General features: G+C 37.3%; 2 long non-coding RNA genes across 5 annotated transcripts in view; one reads left to right on the top strand and one right to left on the bottom strand.

The window, feature by feature from the left end:
• LOC121076642 overlaps positions 1 to 25600 on the bottom strand; it is a 45530-nt gene that overhangs the window by 6041 nt on the left and 13889 nt on the right. The window contains exon 2 of the long non-coding RNA XR_005823641.1: positions 20966 to 21116. This is a non-coding gene — a long non-coding RNA (uncharacterized LOC121076642). The remainder of the gene's footprint in view (positions 1 to 20965; positions 21117 to 25600) is intronic.
• LOC121076641 lies at positions 2425 to 25243 on the top strand. 4 transcript variants are annotated; one of them, XR_005823640.1, is made up of 6 exons: positions 2425 to 2534; positions 6662 to 6816; positions 10219 to 10414; positions 12668 to 12788; positions 24569 to 24630; positions 24746 to 25243. It is a non-coding gene; the product is annotated as an uncharacterized LOC121076641 (long non-coding RNA). The 4 variants fall into 4 exon arrangements; XR_005823638.1 differs by lacking the exons at positions 2425 to 2534; positions 6662 to 6816 and adding exons at positions 9129 to 9630; positions 14707 to 14832; XR_005823637.1 differs by lacking the exons at positions 2425 to 2534; positions 6662 to 6816 and adding exons at positions 9136 to 9630; positions 14733 to 14832.

Here is a 25600-nt window from a genome sequence, read left to right as displayed (position 1 = left end):
AGTTTTATATACTCTCAGTGGTAATCAGTAATACAGTCTATAGCTATATCTCTAACCTAAAAAACAGGTCATCCGTAAGGGTTGTCCCTTTCTAAACCATTTTATAATGAAGTTGTGTTGTGTTTTTTTTTGTTTGATTGTTTGTTTTAAAAAGTGTCGTGTCCTCCCCTCCTCCCCCTCCAGGAGTATCAATGGTGACCATATTTCCTTTAAATTCTGCTGCAGAACTTCTCATAAGGCTGAAAGTCTTTTCTGGTACTAGGGGAATTCAGATAGAGTCTTTCTTGCCTAGGTGTTGCATATCCCTCGGTCATTTATTATTTCACGTAAGCAATTACACATTTAAATCACCTTTTATCATATTAATTGTATCTTACTCTGATAATTTTGAAGAAAGTTATTTCTAGGCAAATCAGAAGATTAAAATTGAGTAAGTTTCCTAAGCTATGTTATTTCTTCCATTGCATTTCAGAATGTCTAAAACACTTCCTCTGGCTACTGATCATATCCTTTGCCATGCCTGAAAATAGGTGAAGTGCTTCTAATAACTTCTAATTGATTCTAATAACTCGTGGCACCTATGTTAGGAATCCATAAACTGTATGCTGTAGGACCCCATGTACCAAATACAGTCAGACAATAAAAGCCCCTGATAAGAAAAATACTAGATATGGTCCCTGTTCACTGACAGGCTAAAAAACATTAAGTTTCAAAATATTTATAGAATTAGTATTAACATAAGGAAATAAGTTTTTAGTTTTAAATAAAAATAAGCTTTTAGTTTTAAGCACAAGATTGTGATCCTAGCTACCTTCCATTCTAAATATGGAATGTCCCTTTCAATAAAAAATAGGCTATTCTGTTACTGGGCATTGAGATACTTAAGATAATTTTTTGGATATGATCTCAGTTCACAATGTTGAAACACCCAGTTAAGCTAAGTTTCTAAAGGCATGCTTGACTATGAGCCATCATCCTCCTAAGTAGTTTTCTTATTCACATGCTTAAAACTGGATACCTACTTAAGAAAGTGGGTGACTCATGGCCTAAATTGAGAGTTACCGTATTTAATCAAACTTACATTGCTGTGAGATCAGACTGAAATATACGGAGCCCAACTCTTTACTTCTCTCACCTTTTTAAATTTTTGTGCAGACTGAGTATCAAACACTTCAATCAGACAACTCCACTGAGGTGTCTAGTGCACACAGATAAAGGCACAATGCAAAGGAGGCCTGTATTGCATATCACACTAATGAAACCTCTGGTGCTATTTGTGCAGGTTATGTAGGTCTCTTCGTACCCCATTTCCATCCATACTAGGAAATGGCAACGCTACAGCTACAATTCCTAACAACCTGTATGACTTCAGTAACTGTCTTCTGTTACAGGAACAAATACAGTCAGTTATTCTCCTTCCCAGTCATAAGCACCATCTGTCATTTAATAGGTGCTTCAGCAACTCATTAGTCTGTACTTAAATTGACTTTGAACAGAACACTGCCATTTTATTGCTGCTGTGCTTCGCATCACCAACTAGACCCTTAGAGTCAATACTGATAATGTCAATATCTTTGAAAACAGTTCCCAGGCTTGTGCAACCAGCACTGGAACTTTAATTTCAATCTCAGAATCCTATTCCTCACCTGATGCTTTCTGAATTCTTGAGCATGTAACATGGTCCAAGTACAACTGTACAACTTTCCAGAGTAATATTTCAAATATTTGCAAAGGAATTTAAAAACGTTTTTTGTGTGCTAAAAATCTGTTTAGAGTATACAGTTGCCCAAGAGCATGTGCAGGGTCAAATTCTGTGCACTGAAACGGGCATGAAATGCATGTGGAAAAGTTGCTTAAAAGAGTTCCAGTAATATTTTCTGAGTAACTTTTTCAAAGTGTCCATTAAGCAACAAATTAAATGGCATTTTGATGCCAATTAATCTTTGTAAAAGAACTTCCAGATGCATTTATTTCTGCATATATTCTAGCTATCGAATATAGGCTAAATCAGTAAGTCTATATTGCTTAAAAAACAGCTGTAAAGTTCTTACAACTAATGTTCATCTCGCCCAAGTCTTTCAAAATAGAACTTTACGCACCCCTTTTCTTCTCTGTTTGTAATGTGCTTGCTTGTCATCTCAGAGCTTAAGCACCCAGAGATCAGTGACTGGAAAGACTAAGCAGCCTTGATCTTACAGGGACTACTTGAGCAGGTGTTGACAAGCGAATGTCTGGGGAAAATAATTAGCATTATTTGCTACTTCGAGAAGCAAAGATAAATTAATTATTCACTGAAGGCTAAGCTTATATTATCAACTGGTATCATCCTACCAAAAATTGAAAATTAAAATATAGATTACTCTCATTTTGTGGGCAAGTAGGACATTTCTGTAAGTTTTGAGCCATATATGACCTATACCTTGTCTTCTGTCCTTCCAGATATGATAAATGCTCCCACATGCTGGCTAATCACAGCTACCAAATTTGAAAGGAAAACACGGAGGCTTGCCTGTGTCATCGTGAGGAATTCACAGGTACCTTTATTTCCTGAACCCCTTTACATAACATATAAGAATAGGAGGGTCAGAGGGAGTTAACCTCTACACCTCAGTTTATTTCTTTCTCCTGCATTTTAAATTGAAAATCTAAACATCATATACTCTTTATTAGTAACAATTAATAGAGATTTTCCTACAGCTCCAGTGACATCAAGTGTGCTATAAAACATTTTAAAAATAGGTAATTGCAAAAGTTCAAGGGGAGTATCCAGAATTAAAAGCCATAACCATAGCAGCAATGGAAGATGAAAATGACCACATGCCAGTGTTGGCTAAGATTGTCTTCTCTGAAATTCTTACGAAACAGAAGAAGCTATGATCAACCTCCCCAAAAATTCTATATTCCTTTGTCTCCTACAGTCAAAGGCTCTACAAATCACGTGTTAATCTTTGTAAACTTAACCAAACATTTCCTAAAAATAATCCAATTTATGCAAGTTAGAGTGTTTATACTAAACATTTCAGAAATTAGCTCCCCCAGAAGACTAGAACTGAATATCTAAAGAACAAGCATAAAATGCCTTCCCTCCACAAAGATAATCATAACCATACATGTGGAAAGGAGAAATAACATGCCTTACTCTTTGGGATTCAGGCATTCTTTTAATTTGCCATTTGGCATTATGAGCACAGTAAACAAAGACAGAAAATATAGAAACCATGTGACTGCTTGTTCCATAGCCTTTTGCACGCTGCTGCTGTAGAGAAGCTTTCAGATGTCAGTACAAAGCTGCCTGCTCACTGATGCTCAGTAAGAAATGTCAGGAAAGAGATAAGCAGGCTAAAAGGAGACTATTTTAGAAACATGGACTGTTCTATCATTAGTTCTATAGATAAACTTCTGGACATATTTTTGAACAGCAAATGTTATTGCCTAACCAAAGTCAGAAGGAGACAGTATTTTAATACAAAAGTAGGGGTGATTTCAGGACCTTCCTTTAACCTTGTCAAACCATTGTTTTAAGCTGCTTGTATATTTTTAAGTCTATGGTAAAATTACTGTGCTGTCAGAAAAATTGGATGAATATTTGCTGAAGATTTAATCTTAAAGGTCAAGAATAGAAAGTGACTTATCTTCAGGTAAGCATTAAGATGTCATTGAACAGAAAATAAGGGCCAAACTCTTGACAATTCTCAGTTTTGCAACAGAAGGAATTGTTCTGAAATTTCTTAACTAGGACTTCTTAAGGTATCTGAAGAAATGCTTTCTGATCACTGGTTCAGCATGCAAGCTCTAATGCTTTAAGTGGTATGCAAAGGGCATGCCACTTAGCTTTGGGGAACATTCTGAAAAGTTAAAAATATTTGCCCAGCCTCACAGCAAAAAGTCTACTAAATTAGTTCTATAGCTGCTCGTGACTATTAACATTGAAGAGGTGCTAAATTAGGTGCAGCCCCCACCATATTTTACTTTTCAACTGGTTCTACAATGCAGGAGAATGTGTGCGGATCAGAAAGAAGTGGATTTAGACCACTTTATATAACACAGTATGGACACAAAAGACCAGAGTGGTGACAGATATAACATGCAGTTTTCTTGAGGTGATCCTGTAAAGGCACACTCAATCTACAGTTGACCATTACCTGTAAACATATTGAAATGTTCTTTCATAATATACTTTTATAACACTTTAACATATTTTTAGAAGTCTTCTTAGTCATATCTAAATGCATCCCAAAATGATTTAATTTAGACCACAATTAATTTTCCTCTCCCCTACACGGGGAGTACAAACAGTATAAAAAGCTCCTAAATGAAACAGGAAATATTTTAATGCTAGCACAGATGTCAGCCAGTCATGATGCAAGGCAAAAATCAGCAAGGAATATGACCTATTGGGTACTCTTTTCTTTTCACATTGCTATAAATCATGAGTAACTCCATTGAACTCTGGCTTCTTATACCGAAGAAAATGAGATAAGTCAGAGAATAAGATCCTTGATTAATCTGGAGAAGTTTTGCTCCATCTGAAATACTTAGTTACCTTCAACGTCATCATTTCTTCAATAGATTCATTTGGCTTGCATGGGTCATGCCGCTTTGTGTCACTCTCAGAAGGTGGCTTTTAACAGCAATACTCTTTGCATTGTAGGTGTTACAGAGGGTTTTCTGTGCATTTCCATGTTTGTAAGAGGCAAAAGTTACTTCACACCATAGCAGCAGCGGAATTCATAGTGTGAGAGCTAAATGAGTTTTAATGGGTACTTGTCATTTGCTCCAATTTATAACAAAAACTCTTGAGAGCAAAGGAAAATAAGTGGAGAAATGTAGTGCTACAGACCATAGTGCTAGATTACTGACATTTAACATAATGGTGCTTTCTCAGTGCTATTTTCTCAATACTATTACTGCTCCAAACATTAACGCTTGAATGCCCTGTTTCTACTTTTATATTAATTAAATTGCTTTGTATTGAGTTAGACAGACTCCTCAGAATGATCCCAGCAGACATTGCTGGACCTCTACTTTATCTTTCTCAGAAGAGGCAATGTTTTAGACCAGGTAATTAGCAGGTCCTTCAGGATTCCCCCTGCATGTCAAATCAGATGATCCTGATAACACTATTCAATTAGCATTTAGCGAATGCTACCGGATTGCATATACTACCAAACAAATTATCCACTACATTTAGAAAATCCCCAAACTGGCATACAAACCAGAGCAGAGTTAGGCTGTTTGGACCATAAAGACATCTACCTGCAGTGTAGAATACAGAAGCTGTTTGTCAGCTCTTTAATGCACTTGCTAAAATAAAACCTGGAGGGACCACTTACTTCAAAGTATGTTTTATTTTGAAAGATTAAGCAAAACTATTAAAATATTGAAAAAGAATGAACATTGTTCACATCAGGGAAATTCACTGAGTTAAACCATTAAGGCCATTGTCCCTTTAAGCACTATATCCATTCACCGTCTACCTCACACTTTTGTTTGAAAAACAAGAAAATAGGGTTTCATTCACAGCAGCTGTTACAAGAAGAATGTTTTAGAAATATTGCCAGCCCCTAAGTAAATCTCTAGTGAAAGGCCTAGGCCTCAACTCATGTTTGATCTGTTGCTGCGCTTTGTGGGCCATAACTGGTCTCAATGCAAAGCTAAAGGAAACACTGTTAAACCAACAGGTAGTATCACACCCCATCTGTAGTGGTACAAATGAATTAAGATGAGATGCATCAACATCCAAGCCCTGCATTTTCTTCATTTGTACAAGATGTATTTTTTTTCAGTTGTGTAATTTGGCAAGCCTGTCACCAGTAGGTTCAGCTAACATACTGAGCCCTGTGCAGGAGGTACCAGAAGACTCACTCAGCACATGTTCTTCCTGCTGACATCCACTCCCCCTGCATATTGCACATACAAGCATAGTGTACACCCTAGGAATATCTTCAGCCCCAGGTAGGTCTTTTTTCTGACACTTAAGAACAACACCAGCAAGGAGCTGTCTGTGCCTTGCCTCTACGTTTCCAGATCAGAGACCTACAGCATGATGCTTGCAGTCTGGAAGAAACAACTGCAGCTGCTGAACTGAATGGTTTAAGCCGTAAAAAGTGGAAAACACTCTGACTAAAGCCTCAGGTCACTTGCAAGCTTTTCTGCACAACCAAAATATGTTATTCCACTGCTAGCCTATTCAAAACTGCCAGCAAATGGGTTAGTAAGAAAAACAATAAATGTTATAAGAGCTGGCAACTTCGAGCCTATGAAACAGGGCTGATAAACTCAGCAAGACTTTTGAGTGCCTCAGAGAAAAGGTACTATAAAATTGCAATTACTACTTTGCCTCATTTACAGTAGGTACCTAAGGCAGCCCTGAGACTTAAAAACTTACAGGCCATAACTTCAAGAAAAGAAGTTACTGGACAGGCAGTGAATGTAGAACCAGACTGAACAAAGTAATGATGGGACAGTATACACTACCGTTTCTTCTTTACCTGAAAAAACTCTCATGAAGTGCCTGTAAATAGGACATTAAATGTTTTCAAGATAGACACATGTTCACTAGGAAGATAAATCTGTCTATAAAAAGCATTTGTCATGTTGAACTCTGCGGTCTTTTAGATAAATTTCAGTACCAAATACCATTTCCTCTCTTTAAACCCAGATTATCCTTCTTCCTCCTACCCACTGGCTGGATGACCCTTCTGCACCAAATACCATGTTCCAGTATAAAATCCTCACATCATACAGAGTACAAGCCAACCTTCAGAGCATGTTCTAGATATATTCAAGAACAGTGTGCTTCTTTATCTGCAGAAGGTAAAATACTGCTGTGTAGTTCTGCCTTGTTTTCTGTTGGGTTTTATCTTGGAGTATTTGAATAATTAAGACCTTAAGGTTTAGGAAACACACCAGTTACCTATTTTGAGTGCATGTTCTCAAGCAGGCATGTGAACTAATTTTTTTAAATGCTGAAGGATGTACCATCTCTTTTAAAGCTATGGATTAGTTGCCTAGGTGCTGCTACCACAAGAAAGTCTTGAACACCCTACACCACTCCAGTGATAAAACTCTGAATAACCAAAATCTTGCATAATAGAGAAACAAGAGCTATATCAACACAGAACTCCTTGTTTTTATAAGACAAATGGCCCTCCAACAATATCTGATGGAAGGTTTTCCCATCAGGCTTTGAGTTCTGATTAAGTTACCCAAATTAAGTTGCTGATTAAGTGTAATACCTTGCCATTACTCACTCTGAGTGGCATCTCAAAGATTTCAGCAATGCTGAGATTTTCTGCAATTTTAGGCAGAAAGCTTTCTAACAGATTGTATCCCAATGCACCTACCACCAGATGATATTGAGTCTTCACTCCTGATGACTTCTATCTTCACTTCTTTCAATAAAATTCAATATGCAAAGTTTCATTTTATAACACTTGTTTTCAGAATCTGCAGATTACAGAGCTGAGAACTTGCAAACTGTTATCCTCAAAAAAACATTGCCTGATGCTTTGTGTACACCCGCGTGATGCATCACCAATAACGACAGGATGGATTAAGTTTTTTGTAGTGTAATGAAATGTCTTCTTGAAGTTCATTTTGTGTGCCTGGAGTCACTGTGAACTGTATGACAGATTCTTGAAAGACCAAGTCTATGCTAACATAACACGGAAAACTTAGGAAACTGCCACTGAAAGAAATCAAAAATGGGCAGGGGATTAAATAAGTCATCTTAATTTTTTTAAAACCCATAACTTGAATTATGGCACAAGCTGTGCTTATTATTTTGAATCAGTAGGAAAATGGGGGAAAGGAAAGGAAGCAAAAGACTCAGGAAAAAAATACCTTCATTAAAAATACAAAAAAAAAAAAAAAAGAAAGAAAGAATAACATTGCAAAAGACAAACTACAAAGACTAAATAGCTGCTCTCCCAAAACATAATCCAGCCTGTTTTTAATCACACACTGTATCAACTGAACAATGTCTTGACTAAATCTTCAATGGCCTGGCTCTGCAGTAGATTCTCTTGCATTAGATATTTTGCAAATAATATTCTATACAGAGAAGAGTTTCCTGGATACACAATGATAGAGCATGGCAACTCAAAAGCAATGAAGGAATGAAATGGGAAGGGTAAGAACTGTCCCATTTTAAGAAGCCAAAGCAGGCTACGCTGCTTTGCTTCAATGTATGCCATTGCATTATGTTACAAATGCACACCTAAGTGCATTCCTGATCACTTCTCCATATTGTTTGTGCAGTAACAGAAAACACTTAATTACAAAATGAAAACCTTAAGTCTGTAAACTGCTCCTCAATGTATTTTTTACTTTATTCCTACATTTCCAAATGCCATGTAAAGCTGGCCACCATAATGGAAATTGTACTTAAAAGCACACCCCAGGCTGAGATAGTAGTAAGCATTTTTCCCCTGGAAAAATAGTCAGTGGCCATTAGTTAAAGTCCTTGTCTATGTTTAAAAAAAGGCTGAGGTCAGAGCAACAGGAACTGTGCTCAATCTGCACAGCTAGTTTCTTAGGTTATATGGAAACTATTTTAACTAAGCTATCACTAACTATGCATGTCGAATTAAGCAATAAACCCCCAAAATGAAGGTTCGGGTGCAATCAGATTTTTTTCAAGCCTTCTAGGCTAATATCGCTCCCCAAATATCTGAAGTACAGTTGTCATTCATCTGATTTCCTTTGTTCCAGGAACAGATCAATGGTGAAGCATTACCCATATAACTGTTTTTGGTAAACAGATTGAAAAATATCAGGCTTTCCAACCTTCCCCCTCCTGGTTGCTATTATTTTTGTACTGACACGGCAACCTGATATAAATCTCAGCCTCGGATATAAAAGCAAAAACATCCTCTCCCTCCCTTGTCATATCAAAAGAACACATCTTCCTTCATTCAAGAATTCAAAGCAATTTCTATGACTTTCAGGTATTAGTCACTGCAGGATGGGTACAGAAAGCTGCATCACCACCTTAATAGAACTGTATGAGGGAAGAACACTCAAAGATAAATCTGCATCCTCCCAACCAGACTCCCTTAATGCAAGCTTAAGCTCTACAATCCTTCCCACTCCTGACATTGCTGCAATTCCAGTCAATGAGACTAGTTGTACTGAGGAAGCAGGGAAGTAACCCAGCTAAGCCTTGGAATTAGAGGATAGGTCTATATGCAGTGGTTTGGGAACAGCTACCATCTGATCACAGAGAAGCCAGGTAGAGTGATGGGCAGGCTGAGGTCTACTACGTGGCTGAGTTAGGCCTGCAATTCAGTGACAAACTGCTGGAGTTCTCGGGGGGTTTGAGACTGTCCTCACCAAGGAAACACTGTCATCGTGAGTCAGCTTGACATCATCTCTACGCAGCCTTAAAGTTAGCAACACAACACATTAGCATGCCAGTCAGCTAAGGATGCTTGGTGCTTCAGGATATAGGAGCTGATGTAGGTATGTTAGCTTTTCTGAATAGTACCCCATTGGAAATGCAAAGGCTGGCTTTCCTAAATCCAACTTTTGAAAGCTCTTCCCCCCAATGACCTGCAATGGCACAAAAGAGCATCTCACTTCATATGCTGCACAGTCATATTGTCATGAGAAGAAACGTCACCTCAGGTGAGTGATCCTGAACACAGGTCACAGCATTATCAGGAACAAAACCAGTATAATATTTAAGCGGTTCTTATTTGCCTACTCTCATCTGTCCCCCAGCAAAGCAGCTCTCCTCTCTTGGCACTACTTATTCAGGGCTGCTTGAAGATCTTTTCCGGGCAATGATTCCCTTCCAGCAGCAGCTGCTGCACTCACCTTAAAGTGAATATTTGTCAGCCAGGAGCTCAGGACTATCAGCAGCAAGCATTTAGTACAGTCATTACAAGACTCTAAAAGACAAGTATCATGGAAGTATGGTACAGGACTGTCCCAGCAGTACTTCAACTTCTTAGTACTCTTTCCTTCTAGCAGGATCAGCAGAGTTATTGTGTTAGCCACCTTGCTATCACTGGCAGTAATGAAACTGAATTGAACCATTAGTATAAATAGAAAATACACAAAATCAAGAACACAGATCTCCCTGTAGCAAAGTAGCTGCTCTAATTATTTAGCAGCAATTAACAAAGAGGGGAGCTTAATTTCACATCCCTAGACCAGCTGTCATGCTTTTGCAAAAGAATTATATCTTCAATAAATTTCTCTTATTTGTAGGCAACTCCGTGCCAGACACATCCCAGGTCAGCAATTATCATCTAATTGTGCAAGTCGAAGACCAGGGAATCTGTCTCTAGGATATTGTGCCTTAGCAACAGTGAAAATTGCAATGGTGGAAAACAGCCAGGTAGCTCCAGGTGCCATTTTCCTTCCAGAACTACTGAATGCAAGTTAGCTTCAAATCATTTCCAAGGTAAGTCAAGAAATCTTGATTTTGAAAATCATTCAACCCGGCAGAGATGAGATTCTCCTCTAATCTTAAATCTACTCTGGATAATTAATTTGGATTAGGAACACAAGCTTTGATCCTACAAACCTGTGATTAATAGGTATATGAATAATCCCATTAAATCTGGCCTCCTATTGTCCATTTGCAGAAATGCTGCTGTTTGCATAGGTTTATTATGAAGAAGCAGATTTGCTGTGTGCTGCATGTTGGAAAGTAAAATGGAAATGCATATGGCCATAGGCCAGGTTTTGTTTTCTGTTTTAGACCAGGTAATGGATCATAGCTATATGACCTTCAAGTGAAAACTGATGAAAATATTCCATTTCCATGAAGGTGTTTGAGATCATTTACATTCTTGTATTTTGGACTAATGGTCTTGTTTTTTTCTCCCTGAAAGGAGAATCTCCACAGCATGCTTTTAAGTTTTTACCCCTACATTTTCTGGAGTACCTAAAATCAGTGCTGCAGTTTCCCAGCTTCTTACTCCAATTCTAATTGCTCAGCTTGCATTGTTTGAGGAGTAAGAGAAACACAGGGCGGCTTAATGCACAGTAAAGTCTGCTGTTGTCCTATTTATTGGAACGCTAAAGGGAATCCCTCAGGCATCTGAAGATGGGGTAGGAAAAGATTGCTTAAAATAACAATCTTATTTTAAACATGGATTACAGATTGCACAGTCCTTTCCTCATAGCAAAGCGAGTGAGGGAACCAAATCACATGACTATCCACATACTTTGTGAATACAGTCATATGGGTTAAGAGGCACAAAATCTAAACAAAGTCACCCAAGAAACACATTAATGCTAGAATAAACACACGGATGTTTAAATTAGAATGAGGTCTCCATAATGGCTTTGCCTTGTTATTTTGAGAAGTGATGAAGCACCGCACACATCCCATTTGTAACAGTCACCTTCCACTTTCTCCTTGTTAGGAACTGTTCTGCACCCACGGAGTCGAAAGGGTTTGTCTTGTAAAAACAACTGACAAGCTGTATATCATGAGGACTGTACAGCCTAAACAGAAGTGTTTGTAGCTACATTTCCATGGTTACAGCAAAAATCACTTATAATATTCTCAGAGCTTGCTGTCCATTCTTCCTTAGACTATCTGGCATAAGTGTTTATTGCTTTTTGACAGTACAGTATTGCAGAAATATTTTTAGCTCTGGTAATCCAATTTCATATTTAAATCAAACTCAAAATGAGTTAACTTTCAGTCTGCCAAAGGATGTCAGGCAAAGTTTTCACTGATTTGATTTTGCCTTAGCTTGTGATAGAGAAGTTAAACTGTTTAACAAGAAAATGTCCTAAAATCCTAGAAATTCATTATTTCATTTCAATTCCATTTTTACCCTTTTGAATTTGATATAAAACGCTGCTGTTTATGGAATTGTGGAGGCTTGCAATATCTCATCAGTAGTCTGAATAATATAATTATATATTCAAAGGATCTCAAAACAGATGGAGAAAATTACTTATGCAAGGGCTGCAACATTGCAGGAGGCAAGCATAATTTACAATAAATGAGGCAGAGGTTGGTGATCGCTGTGTATTTACATGTTCTTCCATAAATTCAGTCAAACTTGATAGAAACTGCTTTTCTCTAGAGTCATCAATAGTCTGCCTACTGACACAGAATGAGACTGGCAGAACTGAAACTCCAACCCAGCATTTCTTGTAGAAGGTGTCTGGGAATCAATTAGCAGACCATATCTCAACTTTTTTGATAATATAAATTAAAAAGCCTCTTAAGGCAAAGCATGGTCTTCAACCACAGCTGCTTTAAAAGCAGACACATATCGCAACTAGATCCAAAAGCGATGTTGTCTTCTCCCATTGCATCCTGAGGCCTGTTGTCTTTCTAAAAATAATTGTTAAATAGGATTAAATTCTTTTGGTAAGAAAAAGTCCTGGCTCTGCCCACCAGCGGAAAAACTTCCATTCATGCTCCAGTAAGGAGATGTATGATAGCACAAAAACTTAATGCTCTCCACTCTAAGTGCTTGGATAGGTCTCCAAGCAGATGATTTCTACAGGGCAGTTCCATTTCTATGCCTACTCATTCTCAGTATCAATCTTCTGTGGCTGCCAGCAGAAATTTAATAGTATTTCAGTGACCCTTTGTCCTTGAGACTGAACCATTTTATTACTTTTCATATTTTCTTTGAAACTGGGAATCTTTTTATTCACATTAATGTTTCACCCATGATTCCAGGTTGAGCGGCAAAGCAGACGGGTCCATTACTCTGTGAAGGGGAGCTCCCCCAAGGGCCTTTCTTCAGCTGATCCAACCAGAAACATTTATGCAGAAGTGAAGATAAAAAAGTCAGGCAGAGGTAAGTGTAAATATAGCAAACAATCAGTCTGAAGTTACAGTATGGCTTTTTCAGCTAGTGTATTTGAGTACACAGATTTTGTTAACATGTTAATAAATTTTTACATTTGTGGAAGATAGGATTCTTAAAGATAATGCCAGAGAAACAGAATCTTTTGCCTGCTAATCGCTTTGTTTCACAACACTAAGATTTATGCCCTTGCATGACACCTTGCCACTCTTAATGGATAGAGTCTTCAGCATTTCCAGGCACTGGAAAAATACTATTGCCTCTTAAGTGGAAGACGTACACTAGATAAAGGGATGTGCTCAAATTCATACAAGCAGCCTGTGACTAACCTTAGGAATCATACTCTGTTCAGTGCCTCATCTGTTAAATCATCCCTTGAGAAATAAGCTCCTGATATCAGTAGCATAAACGCAGTCCTACCCAAGTCAGAAAGACTGTACTGGAATAAGAAAATCTGACCCTCAACAAAAAGTAAATTCTCTATTAAGACTAAACCAGACGTTAATTCTCATACAATTTGAAGCATTTACTGTTTAGATTTTTATATCAGTATTACATTCCTCTATATACCTCTTCCTGAGTTGTTCCCATGGGACCAAATCTCATGATCTTTTACTATGTGGTTAGTCCTAAGTTCCCCCCAAATACCACAGAATAGTAATTTATCTGAAAACAGTCTGAATGAAAATGCAAGCCTCTGGCCCAGAACAGAAAGATTATGGGTAGAAGATGCTGCACAGGGCCCTCAGTAATAACAGTGAGTACAGAAGCAGTTTGGACACACCCATGGCAAGGAAGGCCTAGCAGCAGCACTGATACTAAGTAAAATTGTGCTTTAAATACCCTTTCACACCCTCATGAAATTGAGCCCACAATCCACCAGCCCATAACAGGCATTATTAATAAAGAATACTAAGCAATACTAAACTGGGTAGACTTACAGTACAGGTTTTTATTGTCTGCACTACTTGCCTTGGATTTTTTAAGATGTCCTTACTATGATGTGACTGTCCCAGTTTTTGAAGCAGATGGAACAGTTTGCTGATGTTTCAGTGATGTAGGAACATATGGTCTTAGATATTTAAAGAAAGAGCCCTGGGACTTCCATATATCAGGAAAGCCTGCAAGCTGCCATCTGGGATTCTGAAGTCTACTTTGTCAGTGATACACATTTTACCTTGAGGCTTTAGGTTTCTCTCTGGAATACATAAAGCTAAGAATAGTGCACACAGTAAAGTCTAGTTTGAAGATCTCTATAGAAATAAGATCCTATTTAAAATCAGTCTTCTGAAAGATCATCAATACTTGTCAGAGAAGTTTATAAAGTAATTTTAGCTGTCTTTGTAGTCCAGCTCATGGAAGAAACTCTCAGATTTTGGATAAAACTGAAGACTTAGTGCATTCTGGAGATGTTGCATTTCCAAATTAGACAGGCTGGCAGTTCAAAAGTTGCTGGCAGTTCAAAAGTTTGGAGAATCTACCAGCACAGTCCACACACAGCATAGAGTAGTAGATGACTTCATTTTTTATCAATCACTCTAGCTGAGGGCAGTCAGAAGGGGAAAAGGAGGAAGTTTGACACAGTAGCAGTCCACTGACAGATTTCCCCCTCCTTGTGTTTATTAGTTCTGATAAAATACTAAGCATTGTATGATCAATAAAAAGATGCTGAAAACAATTAAGTAACAAGCTACAAATAGACTGTGCAGCCCACAGAACTTTGACAACCATAGTCCTGTTGAGTCCTACACAACATCAATTTCTTTTTTTAGTCTTAAAAAGGAGTTGATTGCTACACCTGCACTGCAGATGATGGTAGTTTTTATATGAAGAATATTAATGCCAAATTTTAATGTGTGTATAAATGAACCCTTACCATATTATTTCTTTTCATTAATTTGAATTGTAGCAGCATGAGATTCATTTTTTTGCCAGGAACAGTGATGGACCACTCTACAGTGACTCACTTACACGCCTGATAACAGCGACAGATGAGAATTACAACTTGCCAGCATTCACCCAGGAGTTTTATCAGGTAGCACTCAAGCAAAATACAGCTGAACATGAAAACTGTTCTTACGCAATAACCTGGGCTGTAAAATTATGAGTCAACCACAGCTGTGAGCAAGGGCAATAATTTACTTAGAACTCAGCTGTGCAATCCTTACTTCAGTGAGAATTAAAATTTTTTGCATAGTACTTGCAGGCACATTGGAAAGATTCATAGATTCTTATCTTGAAGAGGCACGATCATTCTTGAAGTAACAAAACCTTTAAGGAAAAGCTTTGAGTTCAGCAGTGAAAAAGACACTAAAAGATATTAAATACTGGATTAATTGAATTGCAGGTAAATCTGTACCTGAATGCTCAACATTTCTCATTTGTTTCTGCTCTAAAATCTTGTTTTATTTCTATTTCTGCAAAGATAAACTCATTTATCACATTCTTTATATAATGTATATTCACGAAAAGTTGTCTCAAGCCATTGAAAACATTTGAATTCTAAACAACTTTTTCCTAAGCAGTGATCAAAGCATGTCTTCAAAATAACCTTTCTTTAACTCACAGTTGTTTTTTTTTTCTTAAAAAAACTCTCTGTAGGAAGTGAGATCACGGTAAAAGCATAGGATACTAATGACCCCAAGACTAGTAATTCTAAAGCTATTTTTGGGATTCTGAAGCAGAAGCCTCAGGTATCAAATAGTTTTCATTTCATATTGGCAAAAAAACTGGACTGATAACATTGCAGGATTCTGGATTGTAGGCCAGTGCTGTGAAGCATTGCTTCACAATACAGATCATTTTAAAGACTGCTGTAGAACCTCACTTATCAGACAGATCACTTAAATGATTATCCTGACTTCCCTTGTCATCAGATCTTGAATGCTAAAAGGAGATTATCTCTTGTCAAATAAGATCACAGACCCCATGGCAGGCAGAACAGTGTCCTGTTAAAGAATTTCTACTTCTACATCAAATATTTACTTTGCCAAGAAGCCTTGGAAGCTCACTTGTGTTTTGTTGCCAGGTCTCAGCAGCTCTTGTTATGTTTTCATAAATGTTGTTGATATAAACAACTCTCTAACCTTCTCACAAAGGCGACCCTGACTCTATTGTAACTAAATTCCTGCCCCTGACAACAGCACTTTGCTTATGATAATAGATCAGTGGCTCTACAGCATTCTATAGTTGCAGAGACCGTCAGTAGTATTACACACTAACTGGTTACCATTACAACCATACACTTTTTTTCCATCATTTTATACGTGAAGAAAGCCTAGACCCACGTAGTTTAATACTCAAACCAGGAAAAACATGGCATCACAAATAAAGGTACTTATCAGTTATAAATAACAAGTCAATATTTTCATGAGTTGAGATAAAACCTCTTTTGGCCAATGCATGGGTAGGTGTCTTACCTGTTAATGATTGTACATAGGCCTGAACTGTGCATGTGTGATTGAATGCAGATACTCATATGCATAGTTTTGTGCCTTCAAGCTTTTATTGGAATAAATATATATTGGCTAGCAGCACATTTTTGCTGCTTTGATGTGCGAGAGCCATCTATGTAGGTATGCATGAACGCTTACCTGCTCCTGCATGAAGCTACATTTGAACAACAGTCAGGAACCTATTTGTATAGTTTGTTCACTGTCACTCAGTCACAGAATGGCTAACCAACCCAAGATGGTAAAAAACAGAATGAAAGCTCCCAGCTAATAATGTTATTCTAAATACCACATGCACACAGACACATTCACACACAAATCGTGCCAGAGAGAAAGCACTGCTTTCTTTTTAAAACATCTGTTTTATTCAAGTCACATTTCTACCCTACCTCCAGGATAAAATATAGTTATAAAGCAATGGGTGAAGTCATAATCAAAGTACCAGATATCAAAAGATCTGCAATAACACAAGCATTGGACATACTAACTTGGTGTGTCTACACACCTGTAGGAACTCTTCAAAATACCAAGTGGCTCCATAAGCTTTTATAGCATGTCAGAGCTATCTTCCCCATTTTCCATTTTTCCACATTTGACAAGGTCTTCTTTCCTTACCACGAAATTATTTTTGAGGATGTGACTTGCTTAGGAGAGCAAAATGCTTTGATGAACTGAGCCCAGCTTCAATAAGATGTACACCTTTTTCTTGCAAGCTCGATATTTGTTTTTTTAAAATACCATGTGAGGGCTTAAGAGTGAGATAAACAGCACAAAACAGAAGTGATTCCAAGAATCCTTGATAACTATCTGGCCCGTTAAGATGTTGTCATTATTATAGAAGGTGGAATGCTTGATCTCAGAGGGGACAGATTAACACACCAGACTTGGAAACTTTACTCTAATAGCTAGCTGTCAAAGGAGTGCTGACATCTTAGAGAATTGCACCCTGGAGTATCAAATAATGTTTAGTTACTCTGTAGCATAATCACTTCCATATGTAGACAGCTATGACAAAGGTTAAGGGTAGACATAACTTTGTTCCCACTACACACAGTGATAAAATTTTCACTAACTTCACTAGGAGCAGAATCAGGCTAATTCTAGTCTGATACTTTGTCATAAAGATTAGCTCACTGTTTTGAAATCTAATCACACTTCCATAAATACTTTGGGGAGAGGTGGATGTATTGCACAGCGGATTTGTTAATTTCAGGTACAGAACATGAGTCCTATGCAAAAATACATGTGTTCTCTTCCTCCTCTCCCTACTCTGCTTTTTTTTCTTGAATTCACATGGTTAATTTATCCTAACTTGTTTTTCTAGGATTACTAAGACATGGATACTGTATACATTTATGAAGTTCACAGCAGTACAGGGCTTTGGCTACTTAAGCTTTCTAGATGTTACAATAATGCTCCTAAAATAATATTAAAATCACTAATTCTAAACTAAAAACTGGAGAAAAATGTATTAGGTACTGTATATAAACAATATAACAATTACAGTAGATTGTACCGATCTCTTCACTGCTACTATAGCTGAAAGTAACATTCCAAGATAGAAACCAGAAGCACAGTAAGAGCTACTGATTTTTCTAATCTTTTTCAAAGTGGAATAGACCACTTTTCCTGAATGTAAACAAGTAGGTACCTAACAACTACAACTACCACAGATAAGCTGTAATATTCAAGTTGATTCACTTTTCTGAAGATGAAATCTTCTGAAGTCTAAATGAACCACAAACCAGTACTGTAAGTATCTGTCTGCCAAGGTACTACATGATTTTAGCCAGGGAAGAAATCATTGGAAGCTTGTGAACCAATCGGTTAAAAATGTTTTTGATTAAGAGGCTATGACAAACTGAAGTCGCTACTTTCATTTAGCCAGTAGCTATTTACAAATGAAGGTGGAATCCCCCCAGAAACAGTTGATACATAAAAACTTCTAAGTTATGCTACGGGTTGCAAAGCCATCCATTTTTAGTTAGTATCATTCACAGTGGGTCAAGAGTTTTAGAAGAGACTGATCACTTTAACTTTCAATTTTAAACCTTCAAATTTAAACTTCTAAATTTAACCTAAATTAAAACCTCTGGGCTAGATAGTAATTTCCATAAGAAACTATAGATTAACTATTAATTTTTGTAACGTAATTCTGTATTTCTCTAAAAACATTACAATTTCTGGTTTGACTTCAGACACGAGGCTAATTCTACTAATAAATATTAGGATACAGGAAGCTCCAAATACATATTGTAGAAATAAAAATACTAGTTCTAACAACAAATGCAAGGAAGATGAATAGGAACTTCAGCATTATTTTTAATTACATTTTTATTCATTCATCTCTGTTCAGAGTTTGCTCTTGCTATGGTTTCCTCTGTTGTGGTACCATATGACAATGTAAATGGCATTAGTATGAATTGCCTTAATATAATGGAATCTGGCAAACTCAAAATTATATTCCCAGATATTTACCAGTCTATGGACTAATCTTATTGAGCACTCTTATCTTTTTATAATGTAAGATCTAATACGAATTATTTAGAAGCAATCCAGTTCTGAGTCTGACCCATAAATCTGAGTCTTTTCTCCTGAATGTCTAATGTAACCAGGGTTTGTGAAAATGTCTTAATGACAGTTCTGAACCTTGCTTTCATTACTTTATTTTTTCCTGACTGTAGGGCAACATACACAAGCCAGTCTGAGACAAAAACAGTGATGAAAAGGTACTTTAGACTTGGTGAAAAGTCACCATTATGCCCTCACCTGGAAGGTACTGTATTAGGTATATCTCTGTTGAACTCACCTTTTTTTTTTTTAACCTCTTATTTAGCTCAAAATTACTTTACAATAAAGACCCATTCATTTTTAGCTATGAAATTAAAGCCCAAGAATTTTTTTTACCTGTCCTGCATTTAGAAAATATATACTATATCTAACATCTCATGAAGAACATCTGAGAAGCAAATCCTAAAAAGTACTTTTTATATTCTTTTCCCTGTAGTTTTCTAAGATTAAGACCTATAAAAAAACAATAAAGAGGGTGAATGGACAGCAGATTACCACAGACAAAAAGCAACTGAAAACTCTGCTCAAATCCTTCCTTATCAATTCTTCTGCAATTCATTTACTCTTGTATTTCCCTCCTCTATCACAGTGCCAGTACAGTAGTAGTTATTTGCAACATAACACCTAGGAATCTATTCCTCAGACTGGACATTATATTAGTACTCTGCAAAGGTACAACAGGACATACAACTTACCCTACTAAAGCAGAATTACTGGAATGGTAAATCAGACACTAACAGAATAGATTATTACTATACAGATGCATAAGAAATTGATAAAGCTCCAGGACAGGCTATTTATTAACAGCATTAACAATATTCCTATCTACTATTCCTTATCTACTGTTGTCTAGTGGCCAACCATTACCATTTCTTCCACGGAGTCGAAAGAGTATTAAAATTTAAAAAAAACTCATTTCACTGTAACCTAGTTTCCAGCTAACTTCATAAAACAGGCATTTCCTTCTTTTTGTTTGGAAAAGCTTACCACTATGCAATATAAAGCTACAGAGGAGAAAGAGATACAAACGTTTTTTAAAAGTTGGAATTAATCTTTTCCTTCCTAACATATAGCCTTATGCTCCTGGAAATGAGTGTTCAGTTTCTCTTGACTTTAATCAAGCAATTTGGCTGTAATTTAGGTGGCAAGTGACATTACAGGAAAAGTAAACAGTTAAGTTATTGCCCTTGTAAAAATAACACTAATTATTTCTGGTCATCTCCCTTAGGAGAAGGATGGGGCTGTCAAGATCTGGTCTTGCACCCCCCTTTGGTTAACCTCTTCCCTGTCCTGGCAGTAAACCTGCTTAGTCAGGCTGTAAAATGAACTATAGGGGATCCATTTTTCTTCAGGTTTAAGAGACAACAATAGAAGTTGTTAAAGCATTGAATTTTGTCCTAGGACTATGAGTCACTAATAAATAAAGGCAATGAAGAAAAAAGATTATATTTCAGTAATTGCATAATGCAGTACATCCTTATTGGTTTACTTCTGTGTAAACCAGTCTTACCTTTCTACTGACGTCAATAAAAGCGTAAAACCTGGGATTTTCAGTGTTATCAATGGAAGTGCTAATACTCTTAAGCAGACACCCATGTAAGTGACAATATCCTTTTCATGAGGTCAGCAAAACATTAGGCTCTTAGTCATTGCATGCCACTTACAAGGTCATTTTAGCTCTTGACACAAATGGCATAAGGTAAAACACAATATTCCAAACTAGGTACTCCTGAGTTCTCAGTCAATATGCCAGTTCATACAGATTTAGATAAGGCTGGCCATTATCCAGAAATACCAATTTTAATACAAACTATCCAAAAATGGAATACTTTAATCCAGAATCAGGCCTTGAAATTATTTGTTTTTAATGTGAAAAGTTCAAATAGATTTTTTATCCAATTTTTCAGATTACAAAAATAAGGAGTTTGGTATAACCTTCTGAAAGACTTTGTCCTCAAATACAACTTATTACATTGCAAAGATCCCTAGAGATACTCCATACTGAAACAAGAGGAATATAGTAAAATTATATTTGAGGGACACAAGTTGAACTCCAAAAACCTTGTAGAAAAAATAGTCCCAACTTTGATGGTTTTGCTTTCTCAGGAGTCTGTACTCTGAGAAGACTAATAACGGGGGGGTTACCTGTATTTCGTCAGGCTTTCCAGGCTTTAATCACTCCATTCAGATGGAATACAGATGCCATTCCTGGCTGCCGTCTTCACTTAGGGGCTCTCTCCCTTTCACATGATGAACATATCTGGGTAGCAGGAAGCAGCAGCGCTCAGCTCACTGGCTACAAAAGCACCAAGAGAACACAATGGTTGAGAGCACACTAGCAGACTGTATTTTCACACTTTGTAAGTTTACACACGTTGAATCTGAAGGGGCTTAACACTGTCAGTGGGAGGTGTGTTGCCAGGCTCTGAAAACTTGGAAACAAAAGGACAAGATTAAGCTCAAACAGAAGTAATGCAACTGTAACTGTGACCTAGAAAATGCTGGCTTTGAATTAGGCAGATTCTTGAATGCAGCTTGGCTAGTCAGATCCCAGACTCCAAAGAACAAACCCATATCCCTCTCCCAAAATAAACTAATTTGACCCTGCTCTCTGTTTTGGTCTCACACTGTGCTTAACTACTCTGGTTTCAATGAGCTTGGCTCATATTTCTGAAGTGCAGAGTTTGAGAGGCAAATGCTTAACTTACTAAAATAAAGAGACAGTTGACTTCATGATCAATCAGTCACACCTTCACAAAAATTTTCAGCAGGGGAGATGCATTCAGCTCATCCTGCCTCCAGAAGTTCCAAAAAATTCTGTCTCTCTGGACCAAAGGCAGCAAGTTGGTCCAGGCAAAGCAGGATGGCCCGAGTCCTCCCACTGCCTGTAAAAGGACCCCCAGCAGCACACTGCCTGTTCTTCTGATGTCTCCATACCCATCACCCTTATTTCACAAGACCAGAGAGATAAATCAGTTTACAAGTCAGAGGCACACAGAAAACACAAGTGCTCAAATAACAGCTGTTAGAGCTACAGCTAGACCAGATAGGAAAGGAAACTATTACTTGTTTTATACTCTTTCATAAATTTATTTTCCACAGAGACAAAGCCAGAAATGATGATAGGTAATCACAAATATAACCACTCTGGAGAGCCTGCAGATACTAAGCAGATACTAAATCAGCACAGGGTACTGATTTAGTACATGGATGTGTTTATTTGATCTGCATTTATAGATTAGCCCTTAAAGACTGATGATTACCTTATTGTAACCTCACTTTAAACCCAAGATAAATGCTGACTTTTAGTGTTTGATAAGCCAAAGTTACTAATAATTCTACTCTGGCTCTACAAATTTGCTGTGGTTTGTGTATTGTCTTGACACAAGCCAGGCATGTCTGAAAGTAAATTACTGCCTCCAATACAGTTGGACATTTAAGTGTCCACAAAGTGATGTATTCAGAGACATTGTCCTTGCTATTTCTGATCCAAATCCCCCACTTGTGGTCAAAGTTTTGCTTAAGGGGGAAAATACACATGCATTTGATTTCTTATTTTTCTCCTCTGAAGGATTACATATCTAGGGTGGATGCAGACACGATGGAGGGAGGGAAGGTGTTTAATTTGAAAATTTTAGTATTTAAATACAATTAATTATCAAAAAAAAATGAAAAAAAATAATGAATTACTGGAAGCATAAACTACATCCAGGAACAAAGAACAAGTAGCCCGAGCAAAAAAAAAAGGACTGCAATCTTAGTTCTTCTCTGCAACTGCACTCTGCTTCAGTTTTCCCCTCCTGAAAATTGAGGACACCTATTTACTAAACTCACCTAGTGACTCAGATTCTTTTTCTCTGGAAAGAGTGAAACATACAAATCCCAATGTTTTGACTTCTTGGAGATATTCTGTGGTGAAAATGTATCTTCCTTTTAAAGATTTTGTCATATCTTCATTATATAGAGGACACATACCAAAACCTTTCCAGCCTCAAATTACTATTTACAGAATAAATTACATTCTTAGCAGGAGAAAACTATGCTTACACTACGCAGAATGCACTGAGAACTGCGCCCTGGCCAAATAGGGGAAAAAGGAGATCTCTACCCATGGTGAAGTCTTGCACATATATCGCTGTGCTATGCTTGCTGGCCCACAATGGGCATCTTAAACAGCACTGCTAAAAATGTAACAGGAGAGCCTTACAAAACAGTCTAGTGTATCTGACAGCTAATGTACAAGAAACGATACTGATTCTTGTTACAAGTAACACTACAGGACACAGAAAGACTGACTTAAAAGAAAAGCAAACATCAGGAGGCAAAAGAAAAGGCACTAAGAAATAGGCTGGTATCCAGATGGATTTAAGGCAGGATTTGGCCAAGAAACCAGAAATCTCAATAGATCTTAGTTAGATCTGTTTCTGAGAAATTTAATGATAGAACATCAAATTCAATCAAAGGAAAATATTTAGTTCTGGGTATAGCCTAAGTCAAAAAGTTATGGGGATCCTCAAATTCTTCTCTTAGAAAATCAAATGAGAAAGCTGACAACTGACATCACTTTTGACGCAAGTTTATTGGCAACCACATCTTAAAACTGAAGTGGGTGCTGACTAAAATTTGTTAGCTTTACATTAGTTGTTCATAAACAGTCCTAATCAAAACTAGACATGTATTCCATAAACTCTATGAAAGTTAAAGCACTGTAACAATAGATTAAAAATACAATCTGATACAGCAGGTTCCAAGGCAAGAACTGGGAAAAGAAATGGGGCAGGGAGGGGGAGCAGCACAGAATTTCCCCTAGGCTGGCCACTGCTTCTGTGGGATCTATTCTGATGTGAAAAATTTCAAGGATCATCATTTATGTTATTTTGTTACTGTAACTAGAATAAGTGCACCCTGCTCAGCTACTGTTTAAGAAAGCCTGAGCTGAAACAGATTTTTCTGGCCCTCATTCCATCTTCTCCTATATTTCGTACAAATATACACCCTTTGGGCAACTTTTTGTAGCTGGTATCATTCACGCATTACTTATTCTTAATTATATCCACATTTACATGTTTCACTGTCCAAATAAATACAATATAGCCAAGATCTATAAAAAGTGCTAATCAAGAGAATTTTGTTCAAAAGGAGATGTAGATTGTTTCCTTAGTGATGCTGAAGAGGTTGTCGAATTAACACATGAGAAAGGCCTGTATATAGCAGTATCTTAATGCTACCACCTCAGGGGAGATTATGAGAAAAGATGCAGATGCTTTGACAATGCTCAAGTCATCCGTGGTCAGCCTTAAAAACCTCCACTGTGACAGCATAGCAGATTGGCATTTCTTTTTACTCAGGGCCTAAAATGGACATTGCATTTAAGGAACATCCAGGGTAAGAAGGAAAATATTGCCCAGGTTGTAAATGCATGAGTCTGGAATTTTGTTTGAAATGGAGGCAATAAATAAATTATATATGCTTTGGCACCTTGCCAGCAAGCATGCATGCATTAATGAGCTAATGCGTAATTTCTTTCAAAACAGTCTACAATTCCAATTATTTTCTATTTGCCTTGGTCATGTGTAACCAAACATTAACACAAGAGCATAGATTAGATGTAATCCTATTAAAAGGAAATAGCCACTGGTTAATAGGACGGAATACAGGGGAATACCATATAAAGGAGCCTCCAAGAAAACCTAGATTTTTATTTTCTGCCAGTGCTGACAGTACATCTTTTCCTGTATGTTTTAGCAGGTCTGCAACCTACTATGGTAACTTCTGGAAGATCCACAAGTGCCTCTCTGTCTCATAATAAGGTTTGTTAGCACTGACGCATCTTTTCCCATACTGGTTACTACAGCTCTTTACTTCAGCTTCTAATTTGACTTCCTACTGCCTAAGGCACTGATTTACTCTTTTCTACCATTTCAGATATCCTGGACACCTAAGTTTCAGATAAGAGGTGGCATTCCTCCCCCACAGCACAGCTATCTGCTATGATGACGCTGTTGTAACCCTTTAGTCATTCCCTAGAGGAAAAAAAAATAAATCCAAAAACTGAAGTGTTACTGCAATTCAATCGTTGGCAGATAAAAGATTTAAAACATGCATCCAGCTTTCAGCATCATAATAGACACAGTGCAAATTAACTAATTCAAAAGCTAGGATATTTTAAAATATCAAACAAATAGTGGCCAAAAACATTATTCTGCCCCCACAGTACACAGAGTCCTCTTCCAGTGCTCCCTAGCCTCCCTAGCACCTGTCCCATTATGTTTTTGCTCCAAAGTACAGAGGTATCAGAGTACTTCAAAGACATTGCAGTTACCTTTTGCTTAAACAAACCGATCATTGTCTACATTTGTACCTGAAAATGACCTGAAATGTACCTGAAAATGTACCTGAAAAAATTAAAACAAAAACAAGAAATTAGCTACACAGATAGAATATTTTCTTGACTAAGGCAAAATTGTAAGCAGCTGAAAAACACGTCTTACAAACGGAAAACATCAGAAAGCCCTAACAGCCAGATCCCTATCTATGGCTTTTTCACTACTTTCTTAGCACGTCAGCCTCAGCTGATTCATAGGCCTTCATTCCTGCCAATAAAACCATTGCATTTCACTGAGGAGAAAGCCAGCTTGAGTCATTTTTCAACTATACTCAATGTATGCTTTCACTCCACTATTAGTGCTGTCTTTAAAGCAGCCCAGTATGACTCACAGCCTTTTCTTCACCTGCTCATTTTCTTAAAGAGGAATTAAAGTTGGCTTTGCCCACTGTGCA

This window comes from Cygnus olor, chromosome 12 (assembly GCF_009769625.2).
Source record: "Cygnus olor isolate bCygOlo1 chromosome 12, bCygOlo1.pri.v2, whole genome shotgun sequence".
Taxonomy (NCBI): Eukaryota; Metazoa; Chordata; class Aves; order Anseriformes; family Anatidae; genus Cygnus; species Cygnus olor.
This window is presented reverse-complemented; position numbering and strand designations above follow the sequence as displayed.